The 21,915-nt window shown below is 47.9% G+C and overlaps 1 non-coding gene across 1 annotated transcript; it reads left to right on the top strand.

The window, feature by feature from the left end:
• The first annotated feature begins 20,843 nt into the window (after positions 1-20,843).
• LOC134950616 (U1 spliceosomal RNA) lies at positions 20,844-21,008 on the top strand. Its single transcript, XR_010183504.1, has one exon. It is a non-coding gene; the product is annotated as a U1 spliceosomal RNA (small nuclear RNA).
• Positions 21,009-21,915: the final 907 nt, after the last annotated feature.

Genomic DNA, 21,915 nt, shown 5'->3' on the forward strand with positions numbered 1-21,915 from the left:
AGTTGTTATATATTGGAATTCCTCAATATGCTGCCACTTGGCAAAGGAGATGATATTGTGCAAAATAACCGCTCCACACTGGAGCCTTACGTGTAGCTTGCACCAGTTGTTATAACACGGGAGAGTCCAATGACAGAAGAGACGGTCTCAGGCTGCGGGAACGGCGCTTCACTGGCGCCTGCTGTGCTGAATAATTACCCGACTTCCAAGCTCTGAGTCCACGCCTCCAAGTGCCGTATGCAGACACCACAGTCACGGTTGTGTTCTCCCGATCTCCGTTTAGTCCACGGATATTACCGCTAGATGATGGTATATTTTGGGGGTGCAAATAAGGCTGGTATAAGGGTCCAATGACTCTCCCGTGTTATAACAACTGGTGCAAGCTACACGTAAGGCTCCAGTGTGGAGCGGTTATTTTGCACAATATCATCTCCTTTGCCAAGTGGCAGCATATTGAGGAATTCCAATATATAACAACTTATAAATATGTTATCTACTACATGGGTGCGAATTACAGCTGGTAAATTGATTTTTTAATCCAATATATGGACTGATTTTTATTTTTGAAAATTTCTCTGTGCACAGAGTTTATCTAAGATCCACCTCCTATAGCTATGCAAATATATTGTTAGTGATTTTATTTGACCGGTCTAATAGTTTATTGTAAAGTGTGTGTATATATATATATATATATATATATATATATGTAATAAAAAATATAGAATATATGAAATTATTTATTTGTTTTTATTGAACTTTGAGCCATATCATACTATTTATAGCGCAAGAGGAGATTAGTTCAGTGAACTGATAAAGTGCAAGGTGATAAAGTACAAGCCAGTCTGCTCCTAACTGTCATTTTTCAAACCCAGCCTGTGACATGGCAATTAGGAGCTGATTGGCTGGTACTTTATCACCATGCAAATTATCATTTCACCAGGTTTAATAAATCGTCCGCTTATTCATTTATGTACGAGTAGTTAGAAGTAGAAGAACTCTAACAGAAACCAGTAAGCTCATCTACAGCCACACCACATTGTATATGCCCAATATTACCTGATTTTAGGCCTGGTTTGTTCTTGGATGTGAGACCACCTGGGAATACCAGGTGCTGTAGGTAGTTTTATACTACCAACACCGTTCTCTTGATGCATTCTATTTTGAAACTTATTCATTGATGTTGAAGTTAGAAACAGCAAAAATCATCTACAGCCGCATCACACTGGATATGTCCAATCTCATCTGATGATGGAAGCTAAGCAGTGTTGTGCCTGGTTTGTTTTTGGATTTCAAGTCCTGCCTTCTGGTTTGGCCACGGCACCTTGGATATTCACCAAGGTCATGGCCGTGATGACGACCCTTCACCATCAGAGAATCAGGATCCTGCCAAATCTGGACGACTTGCTGATCCTGGTGAACTCCCAAGAGGTTCTCCACAGTTATCTGGAACTGGCGGTCCAATTCCTACAAGTCCACGGGTGGCTCATCAACTGAAAAAAGTCCTCGCTGGTCCCTGCTCGGAACATGGTGCACCTAGGGGCACTGCTGGACACACACAGCCAACAATTGTTTCTGTCTCCAGAGAAAGTCCTGAAAATTCAGGACAGTATCTTTTTCTCTCGCCCAAGAGTGTTGATACACACGGCGATGCAAGTACTAGACCTCATGGTGTCGGCTTTCGATATGGTAGAGTACGCTCAATTTCATTACCGCCCTCTGCAGAGGTTAATCCTCTCCAAGTGGGACGGCCTGCCTCATCGGATAATGTCTCAAATGATCTCCTTGACTCCGGAGGTTCGTCTGACACTGAGCTGGTGGCTACAGGACCAACAGTTGAGCAGGGGCCATCCCTTCTGGATCTCCAACTGTGTCCTCCTGACAATGGATGCCAGTCTTTTGGGCTGGGCCACGGTGTTGGAGCAACACTTTCTCCAGGGTCGGTGAACCAGGAAGGAATCTCTCCTCCTGATCTACATTCTGGAATTGCAGGCAGTGTTCAATTAATTGACACTGGCCCTGCCTCTAGTACAGAACAGGCCTGTTCAAGTACAATCTGCCAACGCCACCACAGTAGTGTACACAAATCATCAAGGCGGCACTCGAAACTGCATGGCAAAGCTGGAAGTATCAAAAATCCTCCATTGGGTAGAATGTCATCTGACAGCAATATCGGCAGTGTTCATTCCCGGAGTCCTCAACTGGGAAGCGGATTTCCTCAGTCGTCAGGACGTTCACGCTGGAGAGTGGAGAGGCCGCAGCAGAAATGTCTGCACTGGTGTCAGTAGGTGACTGAGGCAGGGATGACTGGGAGATAGTGGGTGACTGAAGCATGTATGAGTGGGAGATAGTGGGTGACTGAGGCCGGGGTGACTGGGAGATAGTGGGTGACAGGGAGATAGTGGGTTACTGAGGGAGGGGTGATAGGAAGGGGTTGGGTAAGTATGGGAAGAAAGTGGGTGACAGGGATAATAAATGACTAAGGCAGGGGTGATAGGGAGATAGTGGATGATTGTGGCAGGGGTGACAGGGACAGTAAGAGACTGAGGCAGGGGTGACAGGGATAGTGGGTGACTGAGGCAGGGGTGACAGGGATAGTGGGTGACTGAGGCAGGGTTGACAGGGATAGTGGGTGACTGAAGCAGGGGTGATAGGGTGACAGTGGGTGACTAAAGCAGGGGTGACTGGTATAGTGGGTGACTGAGGCAGGGATCGCAGGTATAGTGGTTGACTGAGGCAGCGGTGACTGGGAGATAGTGGGTAACTGAGGCAGGGGTGACAGGGAAAGTGTGTGACTCAGGCAGGGGTGACAGGGAGATAGTGGGCAGCATATCTCTGCCTCACTGCAGCAGCACATCCCTGCCTCGCTGACAGCAGCACATCCCTGCCTCGCTGACAGCAGCACATCCCTGCCTCGCTGACAGCAGCACATCCCTGCCTCGCTGACAGCAGCACATCCCTGCCTCGCTGACAGCAGCACATTTCTGCCTCGCTGACAGCAGCACAGCACTGCTTCGCTGACAGCAGCACATCACTGCTTCACTACCAGCAGCACATCCCTGCCTCACTGGCAGCAGCACATCCCTGCCTTACTGACAGCTGTATATAGGGCCTAATTCAGACCTGATCCCTGCTGTGCATATTCACACAACAGGAGATCAGGTCTGAAGTGCGTGTGTGCTGGTGCCGCAGTGCACCGGCACATGCCAGAGATGCGATCAGCATCTCTGCCCAGTGAGCGCCTCTGCCTGATTGACAGGCATAGGCGGTAACTGGGCAGGAGGAGTCGGGCCAGCGGCGTTGTGCCGCCATTTTGGGGGCACAGTCCGGACAACGCAGACATGACCGGACCGTATGGGGGCGGGCCGTGACGGCTGCGTGACCCGGACAGCAACGGGCCTTATTTACTAAAATCTCAGATAAATTTTATGGCATTTATGTGCAGTCTAGTTTGCACAGTTGATAGTGTTGATCTTGCACTATCAATGTAAGCCTCACATAGGTTTGATACACATGTAAGTTTGTTTTTATTTTACTACATTGTGGTTTGTGGCTCTATACCATGTAATGCATGTCTTTTAACAGTAGTCAAGTCTTCCAATGTGCTTGTTAGTGAAACCCAATAGATAGCTTTATTTTATTTTGTTTCTTCAAATATTGAATGCATATGTCTTATAACTTTTTTTTTTTTTAATATATATATATATACATTTTTATTATAAGATTTTCAATGACACAAAACCATCCAAGTTGCAGATTATGGATTGTGAAGGACAAATCAACCATATAAACAATTTAAGCAATTTAAATTGCATGCAGGTAGTAGAATATCAAAATCCTTGGATGAGAGTTGGTCGTAATAAACTAGGATAGAAAAGAATACAGTAGAAAATAAGATTTTAAACCTACCGGTAAATCTTTTTCTCGTAGTCCGTAGAGGATGCTGGGGACTCCGTAAGGACCATGGGGATAGACGGGCTCCACAGGAGACATGGGCACTTTAAGAAAGACTTTAGTTCTGGGTGTGCACTGGCTCCTCCCTCTATGCCACAGTTAGAGAAACTGTGCCCAGAGGAGACGGACAGTATGAGGAAAGGATTTTGTTAATCCAGGGCAAGATTCATACCAGCCACACCAATCACACCGTATAACTTGTGATAAACTACCCAGTTATCAGTATGAAAAAACAACATAGCATCAGTGCAGGACCGATGCAACTATAACATAACCCTTATTGAAGCAATAACTATATACAAGTATTGCAGAAGTAGTCCGCACTTGGGACGGGCGCCCAGCATCCTCTACGGACTACGAGAAAAAGATTTACCGGTAGGTTTAAAATCTTATTTTCTCTAACGTCCTAGAGGATGCTGGGGACTCCGTAAGGACCATGGGGATTATACCAATGCTCCAAAATGGGCGGGAGAGTGCGGATGACTCTGCAGCACCGATTGAGCAAACATGAGTTCCTCCTCAGCCAGGGTATCAAACTTATAGTATTTTGCAAAGGTGTTTGAACCCGACCAAGTAGCAGCTTGACACAGCTGTAGTGCCGAGACCCCTCGGGCAGCCGCCCAAGAAGAGCCCACTTTCCTCGTGGAATGGGCCTTGACCGATTTTAGTAACTGCAATCCAGCCATAGAATGCGCTTGCTGAATCGTGTTACAAATCCGGCGGGCAATAGCCTGCTTTGAAGCAGGGGCACCAATCTTGTTGGTTGCATACAGGACAAACAGCGCTTCAGTTTTCCTGACTCTAGCCGTCCTGGCCACGTAAATTTTCAAAGCCCTGACCACATCAAGTAACTCGGAATCCTCCAAGTCACGCGTAGCCACAGGCACCACAATAGGTTGGTTCATATGAAAAGATGAGACCACTTTTTGGTAGGAATTGAGGACGGGTCCGCAATTCCGCTCTATCCACATGGAATACCAAATATGGGCTTTTATGTGACAAATCCGCTAATTCCGACACTCGCCTAGCCGCAGCCAAGGTTAATAACATGACCACCTTCCACGTGAGATATTTTAACTCCACTGTTTTAAGTGGTTCAAACCAGTGTGATTTTAGAAAACTTAACACCACGTTAAGGTCCCAAGGTGCCACCGGAGGCACAAAAGGAGGCTGAATATGCAGCACTCCTTTTACAAAAGTCTGAACTTCTGGAGGAGAAGCCAATTCTTTTTTGAAAGAAAATGGATAAGGCCGAAATCTGGACCTTAATAGAGCCTAATTGTAGGCCCAAATTCACTCCAGTTTGTAGGAAGTGAAGGAAACGGCCCAGATGGAATTCTTCCGTAGGAGCATTCCTGGCCTCACACCAAGAAACATAATTTTGCCATATACGGTGTAATGTTTTAACGTTACATCCTTCCTAGCCTTTATCAGCGTAGGGATGACCTCAACCGGAATGCTAGGATCCGGCATTCAACCGCCATGCCGTCAAACGCAGCCGCGGTAAGTCTTGGAACAGACAGGGCCCCTGATGCAACAGGTCCTGTCTTAGAGGGAGAGGCCACAGATCTTCTGTGAGCATTTCCTGCAGATCCGGATACCAGGTCCTCCGTGGCCAATCTGGAACAATGAGGATTGTTCTCACTTTTCTTTGTCTTATTATCCTCAACACCTTGGGTATGAGAGGAAGAGGAGGAAATACATAGACCGACCGGAACACCCACGGTGTCACTAGGGCGTCTACAGCTACTGCCTGAGGGTCTCTTGACCTTGCGCAATACCTCTGTAGCTTTTTGTTGAGCAGGGACGGCATCATGTCTATCTGTGGCAGTTCCCACCGACTTGTAATCTGTGCAAAGACTTCCTGATGAAGTCCCCACTCTCCCGGATGTAGGTCGTGTCTGCTGAGGAAGTCTGCTTCCTAGTTGTCCACTCCCGGAATGAACACTGCTGACAGTGCGCTTGCGTTATTCTCCACCCAGCGAAGAATTCTGGTGGCTTGTGCCATCGCCACTCTGCTCCTTGTGCCGCCTTGGCGGTTTACATGAGCCACTGCGGTGACGACGTCTGACTGGATCAGAACCGGTTGGTCGCAAAGTAAGGTCTCCGCTTGACGTAGGGCATTGTATATGTTGATGTGAAGACAAGTCTCTTGACTTGACCAAAGACCTTGGAAATTTCTTCCCTGTGTGACTGCTCCCCAACCTTGGAGGCTTGCGTCTGTGGTCACCAGGATCCAGCCCTGAATGCTGAATCTGCGTCCCTCAAGAAGGTGAGCACTCTGCAGCCACCACAGGAGTGATACCCTGACCCTGGGGGACAGGGTGATCAACCAATGCATCTGTAAATGTGACCCGGACCACTTGTCCAGTAGGTCCCTTTGGAAAGTCCTCGCATGGAACCTGCCGAATGGAATGGCCTCGTATGATGCCACCATCTTTCCCAGGACTCGAGTGCAGTGATGCACTGACACAAGTTTTGGTTTCAATAGGTTCCTGACAAGAGTCATGAGTTCCTGGGCCTTTTCTATCAGGAGATAAACCCTCTTCTGGTCCGTGTCCAGAATCATGCCCAAGAAAGACAGACGAGTAGTAGGAATCAACTGCGACTTCGGGATATTGAGAATCCAGCCGTGTTGCTGTAACACTTTCAGTGAAAGTGATACGCTGTTCAGCAACTGCTCTCTTGATCTCGCTTTTATGAGATCGCCCAAGTACGGGATAATTGTGACACCTTGCTTGCACAGGAGCACCATCATTTCCGCCATTACCTTGGTGAAAATTCTCAGGGCCATGGAGAGACCAAACAGCAACGTCTGAAATTGGCAATGACAGTCCTGTACCGCAAATCTGAGGTACGCCTGATGAGGTGGATAAATGGGGACATGAAGGTATGCATCCTGTACACAAATGCGGACAACAGGTGTCAAGCCGTGTGTTGCCTTTGTCAAGCTGTAATAAGTAGGGATAAGGACGTTAACCACCTCAGAACATCCTCCCTTATACGACACCTGCAGCGCATTCATCATAAGTCAGTGACAAGTTCAAAAACTTTGGATGACAGCGGAAGCAGTCCACTGACCACTAAATCCCTTCCTCTTGTAACCAAGCTCCTGCAAACCACACCACCAACTCCCTCAGTGTCAATTTCCTCCTTAGACAGGAGAGCCAATAGTCCTGCAGGCCATGTCACTGGCAAGTCTGACGAGTCCTCTCCTGCCTGGGATTCCTCCGATGCATCCTTGAGTGTAACGCCTACTGCTGCTGGCGCTGCTGTTGATGCTGCTGGGAGTCGATCGTCATCCCAGAGGGGAAGTCGGAAGACCACTTGTACTACTTCCAGTAAGCAATTGACTGTCCAACAGTCCTTTGCGAGGAAGATGAAATATCACAGCAGTCATCCTGCTGCAAAGCGGATAACTCAGGTCTTGTCAGCCTGGGTGGTGAGAAACGTGGTTCCGGTATCCATCGTTAATTTAGAGGCAACTAGAGACTTGATTGAGGTACTGTGTCCCCGGTACCAAATACCCTCTAGGTTCCATTTCTCTAGGCAGGCGATACCGAAAATGTACACAGACCTCAGAAAAAGAGTCACCAGTGTCCTAAAAAATGCAGTTGTACCCAATGTCCACTTGTCTGTGGTTAAGTGGAGCAGGGCAGACTCAGGACTATATGACTGTGACAGCCCACTGGGTAGATGTATTGCCCCCCGCAGCAAGAACAGCAGCGGCGGCACCAGTAGCAGCATCTCGCAATTGCCAACTCGTTCCTAGGCAGGCTACGCTTTGTATCACCGCTTTCCATAAGAGGCACACAGCTGACAACCTCTTACGGAAACTGAGGAACATCATCGCAGAATGGCTTACCCCAATTGGACTCTCCTGGGGATTTGTGACATCGGACAACGCCACCAATATTGTGCGTGCATTACATCTGGGCAAATTCCAGCACGTCCCTTGTTTTGCACATACATTTAATTTGGTGGTGCAGAATTATTTAAAAAACGACAGGGGCGTGCAAGAGATGCTGTCGGTGGCCCGAAGAATTGCGGGCCACTTTCTGCCTTCAGCCACCGCATGTCGAAGACTGGAGCACCACCAAACATTCCTGAACCTGTCCTGCCATCATCTGAAGCAAGAGGTGGTAACGAGGTGGAATTCAACCATCTATATGCTTCAGAGGATGGAGGAGCAGCAAAAGGCCATTCAAGCCTATACATCTTCCCACTAAATAGGCAAAGGAGGGGGAATGCACCTGACTCAAGCGCAGTGGAGAATGATTTCAACGTTGTGCAAGGTTCTGCAACCCTTTGAACTTGCCACACGTGAAGTCGGTTCAGACACTGCCAGCCTGAGTCAGGTCATTCCCCTCATCAGGCTTTTGCAGAAGAAGCTGGAGACATTGAAGGAGGAGCTAAAACAGAGCGATTCCACTAGGCATGTGGGACTTGTGGATGGAGCCCTTAATTCACTTAACCAGGATTCAATCTGTTGAAATCAGAGCACTACATTTTGGCCACCGTGCTCGATCCTAGATTTAAAACCTACATTGTATCTCTCTTTCCGGCAGACACAAGTCTGCAGAGGTTCAAAGACCTGCTGGTGAGAAAATTGTCAAGTCAAGCGGAACGTGACCCGTCAACAGCTCCTCCTTCACATTCTCCCGCAACTTAGGGTGCGAGGAAAAGGCTAAGAATTCCGAGCCCACCCGCTGGCGGTGATGCAGGGCAGTCTGGAGTGAGTGCTGACATCTGGTCCGGACTGAAGGACCTGGCAACGATTACTGACATGTCGTCTACTGTCACTGCATATGATTCTGTCACCTTTGAAAGAATGGTGGAGAATTATATGAGTGACTGCATCCAGGTAGGCACGTCAGTATATATACTGGCAGGAAAAAGAGGCAATTTGGAGGCCCTTGCACAAACTGGCTTTATTCTACCTAAGTTGCCCTCCCTCCAGTGTGTACTCCAAAAGAGTGTTTAGTGCAGCCGCTCACCTTGTCAGCAATCGGCGTACGAGGTTACTTCCAGAAAATGTGGAGAAGATGATGATCATCAAAATGAATTATAATCAATTCCTCCGTGGAGACATTCACCAGCAATTGCCTCCAGAAAGTACACAGGGATCTGAGATGGTGGATTCCAGTGGGGACGAATTAATAATCTGTGAGGAGGGGGATGTACACAGTGAAAGGGGTGAGGAATCGGAGGATGATGAGGTGGACATCTTGCCTCTGTAGAGCCAGTTTGTGCAAGGAGAGATTGATTGATTGATTCTTTTTTGGTGGGGGCACAAACCAACCAGTCATTTCAGTCAGTCGTGTGGCAGACCCTGTCGCTGAAATGATGGGTTCATCAATGTTTTTCTTTTCAATCTAAGCCCCTGCAGTTTTCTGTAAGCATCTGCTTCGCTATGATGATCAACAAGTCACATGGGCAAACACTCAGGGCTGGAGGCGTAGATCTTAGGACCAGCTGCTACAAGCATGGCAGAGGTGTCACTATCACTGGTGACACCCAGAGAGGTGGCGAAGGAGATTGTAATGCAGTGCACGCAGATAAGCAGCGCAATGGTAAAAAGGAGGCATGGTCTCATAGGTAGGGGTGTGGCCTGAATCACCATTTTGTTGCTCCGGGTATCCCGGGGGTTGGGGGCTGCACCCGGGGACTAGTGTGTGAGTGGTGCTGGCTCCTGCACAGTGACAGAAACTGGGTGTTGCACGTAATGTCACAGTGAAACACCCATATTCTGTCACTGAAGAAGAGCCGGCACTTTGGTGTCACCCCACTTGGCGGGTAACACTCGGGTGTGTGCCGCAACCCTGTTGTGATGCCACTGACCCATGGGAAGCTTTACGTGGCTTACCCATGTGTTAGTAGCCCCAAGCATCTTTTGTGTTAGTCCCTGAAGAAAAACTTCAAATATTGTTTACAATTTTGTAATCAATGGGCCTAATTCAGTAAGGATTGCAAATTCTGCTAAGTAACAGAATTTGCAATCCTTTGGTTCGCATGCTGGGGCCACCCATCACAGGGCATGGCCACCCAGCATGCCGCCTCCCTTCTTGACCACGCTGAAATTGCAGTCTCAGTGCAGTTCAGCGTGATCATAAAAAATGGGTTAGCCTCCTGTTGGTGCAGACTGTACGTGTGCGCAGGAAGCCGCCACCATTTTTGTGATCGCAGCGGCTGCATGTGATGTCATGCAGCCGCTCTGACCACGCCTCCTGTTTCTCCGTTGCCGACCCCATTTTGTAGCCCTGTCCCTGCACCGCTCCATCTCTGACTTTGAAATGGATTGTTGCTGACCCCCCCCCGCACCGATTGACAGTCAGAGGTGATCGCATTATCTGCGGGGTGCCACAGAAAATGCAGGCGCATGCGTATGCTCTTAGCAATTTTTGCAGTTGGATTGCTTATTGCGATTACAATCCAACCTGAATCAGGCTCTATTACCTATCACAATGCACTGCAGGTAGTACAAAATGGGGTTAATATAGGAGAAAACCCCCCAGAGCTGTGCTCCTTAACTGTCCCTGGTGGCTAGTGGAGCGGCTGCCCAGTAATCAGTGTCCACGCCAGTGCGCACACGGCCCGCCCCCTACAGCCACGCTGGATCTCGGTATAGTGTGGGCACAGAAGCCCCTTACCTCCCTTTCATCAGCGGCCTCGTGATCCCGGAGGGCGGTGTGTGTGTGACTGACCTTAGGAAGAAACCGGAGCCTCCGCTGCAGTGACCCAGCAACCAGGGCACGGAAGTATACTGCGCCGCTGGGAGTGATGGAGCTGCAGTAAAGATGTCTATTAGACCTAGCCTGCTGCAGCCCTTGTAGATTCTTATAAAAAAAGTTCTTCTTTTCTTGTCAAAATTAATAGCTAAGAATAGGCTGCCTGAGGCAGCCCCCTGTTAAGTGGCCTGCTACTGAAGGCACCAACTACAAACTGAGCTCCCTGTTCATGGAAGCGAGGTTATAGAGCAGGGGGCGCTGAGCATCTTGGGAACAGTCAAAAGCTTTGAGCCTGTTGGTGCCTCAGATCAAGATCCTACTCTACACCCCAATGTGAATCCTTGTGGAGTCCAGTGTACCCCACAGAAGAAATGAATGTGTCACATCCATTGGCAGCAACATTAGAATAGCTGCTGATGGGCACATTTGAGAAAGGAAGGGGGGAAAACATTTGAATCCAGCACATATATGTAATTTGAATATGTAATTTGTACCTTCCTACTTTAAAATGTAATGGATGAACCTCACCCTGTGAGAACTATCTTTATGATCAAGAGATCTCATATGCAAGATAAGTATGTGTTGGCAGAGGCGCTCACTGGGCAGAGATGTTGATCGCATCTCTGGCATGTGCCGGTGCACTGCGGCACCAGCACACACACACACTTCAGACCTGATCTCCTGTTGTGTGAATATGCACAGCAGAGATCAGGTCTGAATTAGGCCCTATATACAGCTGTCAGTAAGGCAGGGATCTGCTGCTGCCAGTGAGGCAGGGATCTGCTGCTGCCAGTTAGGCAGGGATCTGCTGCTGTCAGTGAATCAGTGATCTGCTGCTGTCAGTAAGGCAGGGATGTGCTGCTATAAGTGAGGCAGGTATGTGCTGCTGTCAATGAGGCAGGGATGTGCTGCTGTCAGCAAGGCAGTGATCTGCTGCCCACTATCTCCCTATCACCCCTGCCTGAGTCACACACTTTCCCTGTCACCCCTGCCCCAGTTACCCACTATCTCCCAGTCACCGCTGCCTCAGTTAACCACTATACCTGCGACCCCTGCCTCAGTCACCCACTATACCAGTCACCCCTGCCTCAGTCACCCACTATCCCTGTCACCCCTGCCTCAGTCTCCTACTGTCCCTGTCACCCCTGCCACAGTCATCCACTATATCCCTATCACCCCTGCCTTAGTCACCCACTATCTCCCACTCATACATGCTTCAGTCACCCACTATCTCCCAGTCATTCCTGCCTCAGTCACCTACTGACACCAGTGCAGACATTTCTGCTGCGGCCTCTCCACTCTCCAGCGTGAACGTCCTGACGACTGAGGAAATCCGCTTCCCAGTTGATGACTCCGGGAATGAACACTGCCGATATTGCTGGCAGATGACGTTCTACCCAACTGAGGATTTTTGATACTTCCAGCTTTGCTATGCAATTTCGAGTGCCGCCTTGATGATTTGTGTACACTACCGTGGTGGCGTTGTCCAATTGTACTTGAACAGGCCTGTTCTGTACTAGAGGCAGGGCCAGTGTCAATGAATTGAACACTGCCTGCAATTCCAGAATGTTTATCGGGAGGAGAGATTCCTCCCTGGTCCACCGATGGTGAAGGGTCGTCATCACGGCCATGACCTTGGTGAATTTCCGAGGTGCCGTGGCCAAACCACAAGGCAGGACCTGAAATCCAAAAACTAACCAGGCACAACACTGCTTAGCTTCCAACATCAGATGAGATTGGACATATCCAGTGTGATGCGGCTGTAGATGATTTTTGCTGTTTCTAACTTCTACTTCTAACTACTGGTACATCAATGAATAAGTTTCAAAATAGAATGCATCAAGAGAACGGTGTTGGTAGTATAAAACTACCTACAGCACCTGGTATTCCCAGGTGGTCTCACATCCAAGAACAAACCAGGCCTAAAATCAGGTGATATTGGGCATATACAGTGTGGTGTGGCTGTAGATGAGCTTAGTGGTTTCTGTTAGTGTTCTTCTACTTCTAACTACTCGTACATAAATGAGTAAGCGGACGATTTATTAAACCTGGTGAAATGATAATTTGCATGGTGATAAAGTACCAGCCAATCAGCTCCTAATTGCCATGTCACAGGCTGGGTTTGAAAAATGACAGTTAGGAGCTGACTGGCTGGTACTTTATCACCTTGCACTTTATCAGTTCACCAGGCTTAATAGATCTGCCCCAATGTTTCAAAATGGAATGCATCAAGAGAACGGTGTTAGTATTGTAAAAATACACACAGCTCCTGGTATTTCCTGGTGGTCTCCCATCCAAGTACTAAAACCAGGACCAACACTGCTCAGCTTCCATGATCAGGAGAGATTGGGCAAATCCAGTGTGCTGTGGCTGTAGATGAGCTGGTGGTTTTTATTACAGCTCTTCTACTTCTAACTTCTGGTACATAAAAGAATACATGTAAAAATTAAATGTACCAAGAAAATGGTGTTGGTAGTTTAAAAACACCTAAAGAATCTGATACTACCAAGCAGTCTCCCATCCATGTATTAACAAAGTCCAATACTGCTTTGCTTCAAAAATCAAATGAGATTGGGCATATCCAGTGTGGTGTGGCTTTAGATAAGCTTTGTGGTTTCTGTTAGAGCTCTTCTACTTCTAACTACTGGTACATTAATGAATATGTATAAGGTTGTAGTTTATCCAATATGCCTTTACTACCTTACCTTTCAACCCCCCCTCCCTCCCCTCTTCTCCTTATAGCTTCCTTAGTTCTCTCCTCCTCATGTGTGCGTTATTTGTTTTCTCATACGTCCTAGATGATGCTGGGGTCACATTAAGAACCATGGGGTATAGACGGGATCCGCAGGAGACATGGGCACTTTAAGACTTTCAAAGGGTGTGAACTGTCTCCTCCCTCTATGCCCCTCCTCCAGACTCCAGTTTTAGTATTGTGCGCAGTGATACTGGATGCACTACAGGGGAGCTCTACTGAGTTTCTCTGAAAAGACTTGTTAGTTTTTTTTATTTTCAGGGAGGCTGCTGGCAACAGTCTCCCTGCTTCGTGGGACTTAGGGGAGAGAAGTATGACCAACTTCTAGTGAGTTCAATGGCTCTGCTTCAGGCTGACAGGACACCATTAGCTCCTGAGGGTGCTGATCGCTGGGTACGCCTAGATGCACACTCCCGCAGCCTGCCGTCACCCCCTTACAGAGCCAGAAGACAGGTGAGTAGCAGAAGAACAGAAGACTTCTTCTCCAGTGATGGCATTCTGAGGTACCGAGCAGCGAGCTGAACGCTGCGCGCCATGCTCCCACACAAACACAGGCACTGCAGGGTGCAGGGCACGGGGGGGGGGGCACCCTGGGCAGCATAAATTCCTCACAAAAGGCTGGAAAAAGTGGACATTAGTGCCTGGGCACTGTCCTTACCCCGCTAGCGTAATTAATTATTTCTGAGCGGGACAGATACGCGCCATTACAGTAGCGGGGCTTCTTCCTCACCTCACCAGAACATCTTTAGAGCGTAACAAGTCTATCACTATAGAGTTTATTATTTCCCAGACTGTGTACTTTTGGCGCTGGATTGTGAGCTGAAAAATCCTCTGTGTCCCTCTGACAGATTTACTGACGGTCTGTCCCCCATAAGCCGATGTGTCTGTGGGTACTTGGTACATGTGTGTCAACATGTCGGTGGCTGAATGTTTTTCCCAAGAGGAAACTATATTAGGAATGCAGACATATGATGGTGGCCCTGTTGGCACCACCAATAACTGACTGGGTAAAAGTTTCAGTAATATCAGAGTAAGGTTGGATAAATCTGTGTCCCAGACACAGACGTAGAGAATAGATGTGATGTTCATGGCTATGTTTCTTTTCCCTCAGGCCCCGCGGGGTCGCAAAAATGTTATTTTGCCCAGTTACTACACACTGATACTGACACGGATACTGATTCCTATGTCGACCATAATGTTTCCTGATTAGATCCAATATTGGCAAGGAGCATTCAGTACATGATTGTGGATATTAAGGACATATTAAAATCACTGAAGACCCTGCTGTTCCTGACAAAGGGGTCTATATGTATGTATATATAGATATATAATGAAAGCTGATGTAACGTTCCTCCATCTCTGTTTGAGAAAGTCTGGGCCAGCTCGACAAGATGGTTTCAAATCCCCAAAAGGATTCTGGTTGTTTATTCATTTCCCGCCGCGGCCAGAATAAAGTGGGAGTCACCCCCTGTTCTGCACGGGGCCCTGTCACAAATCCAGCGGATCGTATGCAGGAAGCTACATTATTTCTAGTTATGTAACCAAGGGTACATTACTTAGACCTGCCATTACATGTGCATGGGTGAGTAGTAGTATTCAAGAATTGGTCGAATACCTTGTCATCCGATATAGATACCTTGGAGAGATGGGATACTCCTTACGTTGTATCATATCAAGGACACTGCAGCATACTTACGTGAGACTGCAAGGGATATAGGACTCTTGAGTTCACGGGCCAATTTCATGGCAGTCTCTGATAGGAGGGCATTGTGGATTCACCAAGAGAATGCTGATGCTGACTCCAAGAAGAAAGGGAGTCTCTTCCCTATGAAGGTGAAGCGTTGTTTGGTGACTGCCTAGTTAATTTGATCTCGGCAGCTCCCGCAGGTAAGTCAACCTTCTTGCCCTATGTTCCCTCCCAACGGATGAAGACGCATCATTATCTGATGCAGTCATTTCGGCCCAATAGATATGCAAGAAGTTAAGATTCCCCTTTCTTTGCAGGTAGAGGAAGGAGAAGAGGGAAGAGGTCTGCATCCTCTTCAAGATCGCAGGAGCAGAGATCATCCTCTGCTTCTGCCAAATCCACCGCATGACGCTGGGGCTCTCTTGCAGGAGCCCGCACCAGTGGGGGCACGTCTAAAACTCTTCAGTCAGTTCTGGATTCATTCGGACATGGACTCGTGTGTTTTACAAATAGTGTCCAAAGGGTACAAACTGGGGTTTCAAGACGTTCCCCCTCACCGATTGTTCAAATCGGCTTTAGTCAGCAGGGAGAAGGTTTTTATTCAAGCCTCTTCGTGGTCCCTAAGCCGGACAGCTCAGTCAGACCAATCTGAAATCTGAAATCCCTCAATTTCTACCTAAGGAAATTAAATTTCAAGATGGAATCTCTCAGTGCAGTGATCTCCAGTCCGGAGGAAGGAAATTTCATGGTTTTGGTAGACATAAAGGATGCCTACTTACATGTTCCAATTTAGCCTCTGCATCAAGCTACCTGAGGTTTGCAATTCAGTATTGTCATTACCAATTTCAGACATTGCCGTTTGGTCTGTCCACGGCTCCAAGGATTTTCACCAGGGTGATCGCAAGCAAGGAGTAACAATTATCCCGTACTTGGATGATCTTTTGATAAAGGCGAAATCCAGGGACCAGTTGGTGCAAAACATTGCACTCTCCCTGACAGTTCTTCAACAACATAGTTGGCTCCTAAACTTGCCAAAATCGCAGTTGGTCCCAATGACGCGGTTGTTGTTTTTGGGAGTGATACTGGACACAGAAGAGGTTTTCTTCCAGTGGAAAGGCTCTGGAGATTCAGAGTCTGGTCCAACAAATTCTGAAACCAGCAAGAGTGTTAATCCATCAATGCATTTGGTTGCTGGGTAAGATGGTTGCGGCCTACGAGCCCATTCAGTTTGGCTGGTTCCATGCCAGAGTGTTCCAGTGGGACCTGTTAGACAAGTGGTCCGGATCCCACCTACACACGCACCGGAGGATAATCCTGTCTTCCAAGACCAGAATCTCACTCCATTGGTGGCTGCAAAGTTCTCACCTCCTAGAGGGGCGAAGGTTCGGGATCCAGGACTGGATCCTAGGGACCATGGATGCAACCCTCCGAGGCTGGGGAGCAGTCACACAGGGGGAAAACGTCCAAGGAAGATGGTCAAGTCGGGAAAGTTGTCTCCACATAAATGTTCTGGAGTTAAGGGCCATTTAATAACTGCAGACACAGTACGCACTGGGACGGGTGCCCAGCATCCTCTACGGACTAAGAGAAAAGGATTTACCGGTAGGTATTAAAATCCTATTTTCTCTAACGTCCTAGAGGATGCTGGGGACTCCGTAAGGACCATGGGGATAGACGGCTCCGCAGGAGACATGGGCACTTTAAGAAAGACTTTAGTTCTGGGTGTGCACTGGCTCCTCCCTCTATGCCCCTCCTCCATACCTCAGTTTTATACTGTGCCCAGTGGAGACTGGGTGCTTTTCAGGAGCTCTCCTGAGCTTTCTGACAAAGTATTTTGTTAGGTTTTTAATTTTCAGGGAGCACTGCTGGCAACAGACTCCCTGCATCGAGGGACTGAGGGGAGAGAAGCAGCCCTACTCTCCGAGTTGCAAGGTCCTGCTTCTTAAGCTACTGGACACCATTAGCTCCAAAGGGATTAGCTCCAAAGGGATTGGTACGCAGGATCTCACCCTCGCCGTCCGTCCCAGAGCCGCGCCGCCGTCCCCCTCGCAGAGCCGGAAGATAGAAGCCGGGTGAGTATGAGAAGAAAAGAAGACTTCAGAGGCGGCAGAGGACTTCATGATCTTCATTGAGGTAACGCACAGCACTGCAGCTGTGCGCCATTGCTCCCATACACCTCACATACTCTGGTCACTGTAAGGGTGCAGGGCGCAGGGGGGGCGCCCTGGGCTGCAATATAAACCTCTTTTTGGCAGAAATATAACATATATACAGCTGGGCACTGTATATATGTATGAGCCCCCGCCAATTGTACAGTTTAAGCGGGACAGAAGCCCGCCGCCGAGGGGGCGGGGCTTCTCCCTCAGCACTCACCAGCGCCAATTTTTCTCCACAGCACCGCTGAGAGGAAGCTCCCCGGACTCTCCCCTGCTTATACCACGGTAGACAAGAGGGTTGAAAAGAGAGGGGGGGGCACATAATTTGGCGCAAATTACATACAGCAGCGCTACTGTGCAAACATTAAGTTACTGTGCTATTCCTGGGTTATATAGCGCTGGGGTATGTGCTGGCATACTCTCTCTCTGTCTCTCCAAAGGGCAGAGCCTGCCATAGGCATAGGCAAACTAGGCAATTGCCTAGGGCATTTGATATGCCTAGGGGCATCAGCAACTTCTGCTGATTAAAATGATATGCCGCATGCCTATATTCTGTGTGTAGCATTTCATATGCAGATACAGCCACAGTCTCACACAGTATATAGGCGTGCTGCATATCATTTTAATCAGCAGAAGCTGCGTGTGCATCCTAACAACATAGCAATGCAAATAAGATGAATTTTAATAAAAAAAAGGTGCCCCAACGTTAGCATTGAGGCAAGATTTATGAGGACACATCTGTATCCAAGCAGAGGCAGAGGTCACAGTGTTAGTGGCAGTGTGAGTGCTGTGTGCATGTGAGTGGGTTGATTGTGCAGTAGTGTTCGGAATATGAGTAAGGAGCATTATGTGTGTCATGTAAAAATGCATTAATAATGTGCAACATATGTGTAAGGGGCACTATGTGTGTCATTATGTGTATAAGGGCATTAATAATGTGCGGCATATGTGTAAGGGACATTGGTGGTCATTCCGAGTTGTTCGCTCTGTAATTTTCTTCGCATCGCAGCGATTTTCCGCTAATTGCGCATGCGCAATGTTCGCTCTGCGACTGCGCAAAGTAAATTTGCTATGCAGTTAGGTATTTTACTCACGGCATTACGAGGTTTTTTCTTTGTTCTGCTGATCGTAGTGTGATTGACAGGAAGTGGGTGTTTCTGGGCGGAAACTGGCCGTTTTATGGGTGTGTGTGAAAAAACGCTGCAGTTTCTGGGTAAAACGCGGGAGTGTCTGAAGAAACGGGGGAGTGTCTGGGCGAACGCTGGGTGTGTTTTGTGACGTCAAACCAGGAACGAAACTGACTGAACTGATCACAGTTGTCGAGTAAGTCTGGAGCTACTCAGAAACTGCTAAGAAGTGTCTATTCGCAATTCTGCTAATCTTTCGTTCGCAATTTTGATAAGCTAAGATTCACTCCCAGTAGGCGGCGGCTTAGCGTGTGCAATGCTGCTAAAAGCAGCTTGCGAGCTAACAACTCGGAATGAGGGCCATTATGTGTAAAAGGGCATTAATAAAGGTTGTCATAATGCGTCTTACACATTATGTTTATAAGGCCATTAATGATGTGTCTCATATGTGTAAGGGGCATTACTGTGTGGAATTATGTGTATAAATGCATTACTAATGTGTGGCATTATGTGTATAAGGTGCTCTAATATGTAGCGTTGCGTATAGAAAGGGCATTTACTGTGTCGTCTAATGTGAATAAAGAGCAATAGGGTGTGGTGTGGTGTAATGTAAATAAGGAGCAATTCAGTGTGATGTAATGTGAATAAGGAGCACTACTGTGAGAAGTAACGTTTATAAGGTAAAGTGATACTACTGTGGGATGTAATGTGAATTATGGACACTATCGCGTGATCAAATGTGAATAAAATTGCAGTACTGTGTGGCGGAATTTTAATTGGGGGTACTATTGTGTGGACATGCCCATTGCCAGCAAAAACACACCCCTTTTTGGACTGTGCGCCATATGTGCGAACTGTTCCTGTTTAAAATATAGGGGGTACAAACACCAAAATAAGTACTGGTATGGGTGAGGGTTGATGGTGCTGGGAAAGAGGTGCAAGGTCAGAGGCGGAACCAGCGGTGGTGCTAGGGGGCACCAGGCAAAATCTTGCCTAGGGCATCATATTGGTTAGGGCCAGCTCTGCCAAAGGGCCTTGTGGGGGAAATGTCTTCAGTAAAAGCATTCCCTGTGTGTGTGGTGTGTCGGTACGCGTGTGTCGACATGTCTGAGGAAGAAGGCTATATTAGAGAGGAGCGGGAGCAAATGAATGTGGTGTCTCCGCCGACACCTGATTGGATGGATATGTGGAATGTTTTAAATGCTAGTGTAAACTCAGTGCACAAAAGATTAGACAAGGCTGAAGCTTTGGGACAGTCAGGGTCTCAACCCATGCCTGATCCTATGTCGCAGGGACTGTCAGGGTCTCATAAGTGCCCACTATCCAGATTGTTGACACAGATACCGACACGGATTCTGACTCCAGTGTCGATTACGATGATGCAAAGTTACAGCCAAAATTGGCAAAATACATTTGATATATGATTATGGCAATAAAAGATGTTTTGCACATCACAGAGGAGCCCCCTATCCCTGACAAGAGGGTACATATGTACAAGGGAAAGAAGCCTGAGGTAACCTTTTCCCCTCACACGAGCTGAACGAGTTATGTGAAAAAGCTTGGGAATCTCCTGCAGATTTCCAAAAGGATTCTTATGGCGTATCCTTTCCCATCAACGGATAGGTTACGATGGGAATCCTCCCCTTGGGTGGACAAAGCATTAACACGCTTATCCAAGAAGTTAGCCCTCCCGTCCCAGGATACGGCTACCCTCAAAGAGTCTGCTGACCGCAAACAGGAGATTACCCTGAAGTCCATTTATACACATTCAGGTACCTTACTCAGACCGGCAATTGCGTCGGCCTGGGTGTGTATGTGTAGTGCTGTAGCGGCATGGATGGATACCCTAGATAAGGATACTATTTTATTGCCCCTGGGGCATATAAGAGATGATGTCCTATATATGTGTGTATGCAAACTACAGGTGGTGCTGCATGGCTCACACCCTTTTGCTTGTCTTGTAGAGCAACTCTGGAGCTGTTACTGGGTCCAGCTTCTGCAAGAAATCAGCTTGAATGCTTCAGGGGCTGGGGCATGGTCAACATGAGCCCCACACTGATGGGGGTGTATAAAGCGATCTAGGGGTCATCCAAGCGCAACCCCACAAAGGCCGCCATGCCCTGCGTGACCATTTTCTCTTTTCATATGCAGACGAGGGTTGCAGCCAACTATACCCATTGCTTGGATGACATCACCATATGCGAATCCATCTGCTGCAGGCCTTCCCCCAGGAATGCTTGCACTAGTTGTTGCATTTGGTTTGTTGTTTGGGGGGTGCTTCAGTATTAGGCAGCCTTCTGCCCTCACACATTCGTCTGAAAATGTGTTCTCCCTGCAGTTGTTGTCCCCAGATGAGAGTTCCCTTGTGCTGCCTCAGTTGAATCTCCTTTACTTGACGGAGGTGTGCCTGAGCAGCGGCCCTCCCCAGCCCTATCTCAAATCATACTTATTTTGCTTAGGTGATACCATGGTCATGAAGATTGTTTTCCCAGGGTGAGGTTCATTCATTGCATTCTGGGTATGCTGACCTCTGTGATTTCCCCAAATGTGGGAATCTCGACTGCATAATTTGTGGTAGGGGGGGGACTGCATTTGTGCTTTCCCCTGGTTGGCTCTGGTATAATTTAGATCTCATTGTCTCAGGTCTCTCTCCAGCCTAGTTTGCTGTCTGTTTCCACTTCTCTTTTCTTGAGCCCCTCCCTTCTATGCCCTTGCGCACTATACTGACTTCTCCCGTCTGCTTACTTTGTGCCTTCCAACGCACAATGCGAACTACAGGTGGTGTTGCAGGGCCCACACCCTTTTTTTTGCCTTACAGAGCAGCTCTGGAGCTGTTACAGTGCCCAGCTGCTGCAAGAAATCAGCTTGAATGCTTCAGGGGCTGGGGCATGGCCAACATGAGCCCCACACCAAAGGAGGGTGGGGGGTGTTCAATGCGAACTAGGGGTCATCCAAGCGCCCCTTTTCTCTTTTCATATGCAGATGAGGGTTCCAGCCAACTTTGGCCCACTGCTTGGATGACATCACCGTATGCAAATCCGTCTGCTGCAGACCTTTCCCCAGGAATGCTTGTACTAGTTGTTGCATATGGTTTGATGTTTGAGGGTGCTTCAGTATTAGGCAGCCTTCTGCCCTCTCATTTTCATCTGAAAAGATGTGGTCTCCCTGCAGTTGTTGTCCCCAGACAAAAGTTCCCTTGTGCTTCCTCAGTTGAATCTCCTTAACTTGACGGGGGTGTGCTCGAGCAGTCGCCCTCCACAGCCCTATCCCAACACATGCTTTTCTTGCGTATGAGATCTCTTGATCATAAAGATAGTTCTCACAGGGTGAGGTTCATCCATTACATTTTAAAGTAGGAAGGTACAAATTACATATTCAAATTACATATATGTGCTGGATTCAAATGTTTTCCCCCCTTCCTTTCTCAATTGTGCCCATCAGCAGCTATTCTAATGTTGCTGCCAATGGGTGTGACACATTCATTTCTTCTGTGGGGTACACTGGACTCCACAAG

This window comes from Pseudophryne corroboree, chromosome 8 (genome assembly GCF_028390025.1).
Source record: "Pseudophryne corroboree isolate aPseCor3 chromosome 8, aPseCor3.hap2, whole genome shotgun sequence".
Taxonomy (NCBI): Eukaryota; Metazoa; Chordata; class Amphibia; order Anura; family Myobatrachidae; genus Pseudophryne; species Pseudophryne corroboree.